Source organism: Apodemus sylvaticus, chromosome 6 (assembly GCF_947179515.1).
Source record: "Apodemus sylvaticus chromosome 6, mApoSyl1.1, whole genome shotgun sequence".
In the NCBI taxonomy this organism is placed as follows: domain Eukaryota; kingdom Metazoa; phylum Chordata; class Mammalia; order Rodentia; family Muridae; genus Apodemus; species Apodemus sylvaticus.
In genome coordinates this window covers 136528965-136535087 of record NC_067477.1, presented here as the reverse complement: position 1 = coordinate 136535087, position 6123 = coordinate 136528965, and positions in this window count along the sequence as shown.

Genomic DNA, 6123 nt, shown 5'->3' with positions numbered 1-6123 from the left:
ATGCCCCAGATCCACACGGTGGAGGAACCTGATCTTGCGTATTGTCGTCAGATCTCTACTTTTGCCACTTGGTCCCAGAAAAGAAAACGGGAAGCGAAATGATACAGCTGATGGATAACAGAAGAGGCAAACCTGGCTGGGGCCGCGGTCGGCAGAATACTTTTTATTTATTTATTTTTGCGTGCATATGCGCACAGTTCCACCCCCAGCACTGCAGAAACCTGGCACAGTGGCACACGCCTGGAGTCCCAGCACTTGTGAAGTAGATGCAAGAGAATTAGAAGTTTAAAGGCATCCTTGGCTAGACGGCGCTACACGACACCCTGCCTCAAAAACTAAACAAAAAGAACAAAATCAAACAAACACAAAACCAGACACGACACACGTATTTAGGTCAGGCAGTGAGTATTAAAGGGATTTTCTGTTACGTTATATACTCTATTAAGTTATATAATCGCTTGTAAACTTTTGCTCCTCCTTGGCATGCCGGCACAGCCCTTGGGTAGTAAGGGTGGGGCCCGAGGTGGATCATGAGCTGGTCATGCAGCACATGTGACCTCTCCCTTGAATGGATGCTGAGTAATACCCTCGCGGCACCGAGAGAACAGGGCCAAGCCTTGCGGACTCCTTACTGGCTATGCCTGCGAGTCTCTCCTGACGTGAACAATCTTTTTTTTTTTTTTTTAAGATTTACTTATTGTTATATGTAAGTACACTGTAGCTGTCTTCAGACACACCAGAAGAGGGCGTCAGATGTGAGCCACCATGTGGTTGCTGGGATTTGAACTCAGGACCTTCGGGAGAGCAGCCAGTGCTCTTAACCGCTGTGCAGTTTTCCTCCACCATAAAACCCATGACGGAGCGCCTAGCAAGGGCGGCTTGCCGCTGTTCCTCTCTTGGAGTTCAGTCTTCGTTCTTGCCTTTTTTTTTTTTTTTTTTTTACCGGTCTCCATCAGTCCTTCTCAGTCTTTTTCTTATTCTTCTTGGGCACGAGACAAGGAACCTGGAAGCCCCTGGCTCAGGGTACTTTCGAGGCTGTGCCCACCTGGCGCTCTAGCGCCCAGAGTTAAGCCCACCAAGAGCCAGAGAAAGTCCCGGGCACTCAGAGAGTCCACATCACTGTTTGTGCTGCTTCTGGAGGGAGGATTTTCCAGTAACCAGGGGCAACTGCTTCACTGATCTCCTTGATTATGAGCAAGCCCTGCGCCTTAAAGTCGTGGTCGCCTCGTCCCTCTTAACCACCCTCCCCCACCCCTTCCTCTTTTTCTTCCCTACAAATACAACTAGAAGCTGAGCTCTGCTTTCTGCCCCAGCTGTACCACCCAGGTCAAAGCCACAGAGGTCTCTGAGCAGAGTAATTTGCATAACCTCTGCACTGACCTTTTAGAGTTGCTCTAGGAGGCCCTTTCCTTTGGCTGGTGTTTGTTTTCTTGTTTTGTGACAGGGACTCACTATGTAACCCTGGCCTGCCTGGAACTCACTGTGTAGACCAGACTAGCCCCAAAGTCAGAGGCCTGCCTGCCTCTGTTTCCCAAGTGCTGGGAATAAAGGGGTGCACCAAGTATTGAAGCAATGTGGCGGCCAAAGTGCACTCCTAAAATCTGTCACTTCACACCACTCCTCATTGTAAACTCCTCAGTGGCTTGCCATTTTGCTCAGGGAAAAAAAAAGCCAGAATATGCTAGTCAACAAAGCCTTACAGAGTCTCACTCCGTCCCCCTAACCCCTACTCCTTTTTCTTAAAAACACCATATAAATTATACATTATACATATACATATATACACACTCAGCTCTCAGGACTTTGCTTCTGTTTAGAATGCCCTTGCCCAAGAAACCCTCTTAGCTACTGGTCTTATCTCCATTAAAGTCTTTACTCAAATGTTGCTTTCTCAGTGAGCCCTGCCTTGCCCCCTTATCTGAAAGCACACGCCCCTGCCCCACCCCAGCATCCCCAGCCCTCCCCAAGGCATCACTAGATGGCTTACTCATCGCACACTGGGTCCGTCTGTCTCCTCCACTCAACACTCAACATTAACGCTCCACAGGTAGCAGTCTTTGTTTTCTTCACTGATGTGTTCTAAGCACCTGGAATGCTGTTGGTACGTGATAACACATTCAACAAATATTGATACTGACTTATTTAACATGTTCTATAGTCAGAATTTTGTGTATATTTATTGCAGCATCTTGTCTAGATAGACTAAGCCAAACTTACTCCCTCTGTGGGAAATTGTTGAGCCTGTCTCCCCATCCGACCCCTCTTCTGCAGCCAGGGAAAGAAAACATGAAGTAAACTTCAAGGTGTTGTGAGAGGTGGGGTGTGGTATAGCCCTTCCTTGGCTCCTTACAAAATCTCCTGTAAAACGTACATTGCTTATAAATATTTGGAAGGTGCATTTTCTTTTGAAGGGATTTGAGTATGTTTTGATTTGTTCTTCAAGGCTTGTGTAGGGCAAGAAAGAAAGCTTTACAACGCAGATCCTCCTCAATAAAGTTTGAGGTATCAGAATAGCTAAAAAGGACTTGTTCAGTAAGTAAGGGAGCTGTTAAAAGGGGGACCATAAAATGACAGAAATACACATTCTTTCTGGGTTGGAGATTGACCCTGGAGACATCTGTCTCTCTTGAATAGATAAAGCAGAAGCAGCAGAAGCCAAGAGAGGAATGCTGCTGACCAGCTTGCTTCCTGAGGCTTGCTTGGTCACCTTTCTGAAGGCCCATGCTCTCAGGCCGGAGAGGGCACATCCACACCATCAGTGGAAACTCAGAAATGTCCCACAAGCTAATCTGATGGAGAACATTCTTCAACTGAGATTTCTTCTTTCCAGGAAAGTCTAGATTTGTGTCGTGCTGACAAAAATTAACCATCACAGCTTATTTTCAGTAAAGATTTTACTTTCATTTAAGCAAATTCTTAATGGAAAAAGCAGTTTAGAGACCCTTTTAAAAATGCGATTAGATATACAAACTATAAGACAATGTAATACATTTTGAATGAAGAGACAAAGTCAAACAAAGAAAAAAGCAAACAGGATGCTGGGCATGGGTGCACACCTGTAATACCGGTGCTTGGGAGCCAGAGTCAAGGGGATCAGAAGTTTGAAGCCAGCTTCAGTTACATAGTGAGTTAGAGCCCAGCCTGGGCTGCGTGAGTCCTGGTCTCAACAAACCAAGGGGGAGGGAAGAGAGAGATACAGTAAGACCCATTATATTCTCCAACTCAGCTTGTAAATGTATGGACTTGTCAGAGAATCAATCAATCAATCAATCAATCAATCAATCAATCAATCAAGGAATACCAGGAGGCATTCCCTGAGTACCTACCAGTCACTCAAGCAAGGGAAGCAGCTAGGTTAGCTGCAAATCTTCTCCTCTCTCCTTTTCTCTAAATGTAATCTCCCAGTCTCATCCCCAACTCTGTAGCAGACTATCCCCATTCCTAAGTGTCAGCTGCCAACATATAGAAACACATTTACCCAGAACTACCAGTGGCCACACCTATCAGGATCTCAGAATTCCCACAGCTGCCATACCCTCCTAAGCACCAAAGAGGCAAACAAAAACCAAAGAACAAAATGCCCACCCTACAAAGACAAGACCAGATATCAGTACCTAGAATCAAAATCTTCCCAAACTCAGATGCCTAGATGCCGGTGTAAAAATACAGTAACAGACAGGAAAATATATACACAATTACAACATAGCTGATCACAAGTCAAAGACTTCAAAATCCTTTATGAATATGATAGTGGTCCTAAAGGAGGAAATAAATAAATTCTTTAAAGAAATCTATGATCTGGGCATGGTGGCACATGCCTGTAATCCCAGCATTCAGGATGCAGAGGCAGGCAGATCTCTGTATTCCAGGCTCTGTTACACAAACAGACTCTGTTACACAGAGTTTTGTCTCAAAAACAAACAGACAAACAAAAAATACAGATCAAAATTTAAGAGAGATATGAAAACACAAATAAACAGTGGAGGGAATGAATAAGTCAGTTCAAGAACTGAAAATAAAAATAGAATTAATAAAGAAAACCCAAACTTAGGGAAATGTGGAATGGAACATTTAGGAACTAACAGGAGCCTCAGAGTCAAGTCTCCCTCAGCAGAAGACAAGAGTTGGGAGAGAGGATATCAGACAGTGAAGACTCATGGGAGAAATGGACACCCAGTTCAAAGAAAATGTTAAATTTTAAAAAGCTCTAGCACAAAAGATCCAGGGAATCTGGGACATTGTGAAAAGACCAAATCTAAGAAATAATAAGAATAGAGGAAGGAGGAAGAAACCCAAGTCAAAGGCACAGAAAATATTTTTAACAAAGTCATAGAAGAAAAATTTCCTAACCGGAAGAAGGAAATGCCTAGCAAGGTACAGGAAGCAGGAAGAACACCAAATAGGTTGAAACAGACAAGAAAGTCCCCTTGGCACATAATAATCCAAACAATGGACATACAGAACAGAGTATGAATATTTAAAAACTACAAAAGAAAAGAGCAAGTAACATTAAAAAAAAAATAACAGACCTATTAGTTATTACCTGACTTCTCAGTGGTGACTCTAAAAGCTAGAATGGTTGGACAGATGTTCTATAGACTCTAAGATACCACCAATGCCAGTCAAGACTACTATACCCTGTAAAACTTACATTCACACTATATAGAAAAAAGAAAGACATTTCATAATAAAACCAAATTTAAGCAACATCTATCTACAAATCTAGGCCTATATAAGCCACTAGAAGGAAAACGCCAACCTAAAGAGGTTAACCACACCCAAGAAAACCCAAGAACAAATAATCTGAGGCCAGCAAATCAAAACACACACACACACACACACACACACACACACACCCCACTACCACTACTACTACCACTACCACTAACAACAAAAATACAAATACTGCTCATTGATATTTTTCAATACCAATAGTTTCAATTCCCAATAAAAGAGACATCGACTAACAGAATGTATTTACGAATAGGATCCATTTTTCTGCTGCATTCAAGAAACGCATGCCAACATCAAGAAAAGACATCAACTCTGAATAAAAGGATGGAAAGAATGTTCTAAGCAAATGGACCTAAAAGCCAAGCTGATATAGCCATTTTAGTATCAGTCAAAACAGACTTTAAGCCAAAGCTAATAAGAAGAGAAATGGAAAGACCCAACATACTTATCAAAGTAAAATCCAAGAAAACAGTCCAAATCTTGACATCTGTGCACCAAACCAAAATAACACTACTACCTCTTAAGTCACATATTGACTCTCACACACTGATGGTAGGAGACTTCAGTACCGAATTCTCACCAACAGACAGGTCATCCAGACAAAACTTGTTCAGAGAAATGCTGGAGTAACATGTGAGAAGCCTAAGACCTAACAGATATCTACAGAACATTTCACCCAAACACAAAAGAACACCCCTGCTTCTCAGATCTCATGGAACCTTCTCCAAAACTGATCACATTCTCAGACACAAAACAAGTCTCAACAGATACAAGAATATTGAAATAACATCCTGCAATGCATCTGATTACCATAGATTAAAGCTGGATATCAACAACAAAGACAATAGAAAGCTCACATTCTCATGCTCTCATGGAAACTGAATAACTCACTACTCAATAAAAAGTGGATCAAGTCAGAAATTTAAAAAGAAATGAAAGACTGTTTAGAATTGAATAAAAATGAATATATAACACATCCAAACTATGGGACCCAATGAAAGTGATTTTAAAAGACAAGTTCATAGCACTCAGTGTCTACATAAAAAGCTCTAGAACAGCAGTTCTCAACCTGTGGGTCATGACCTTTTGGAACTGAAAGACTTTCACATGGGTCACATATCAGATATCCTACATATCAAATATTTACACCATGATTCATAATAGTAGCAAAGCTAGGGTTATGAAGTAGCAAGGAAAATAATTTTATGGCTGGGGGTCACCACAACATGAAGAGCTGTGTCAAACGGTTTCAGTATTACAAAGGTTGAGAATCACCACTCTAGAACAAAAAGCAATCACACCCAAAAGGAATAGATGACAAGAAATAATCAAACTCAGGGCTGAAATCAATAAAATAGAAACAACAACAAACAACACAAAAGAATCAAT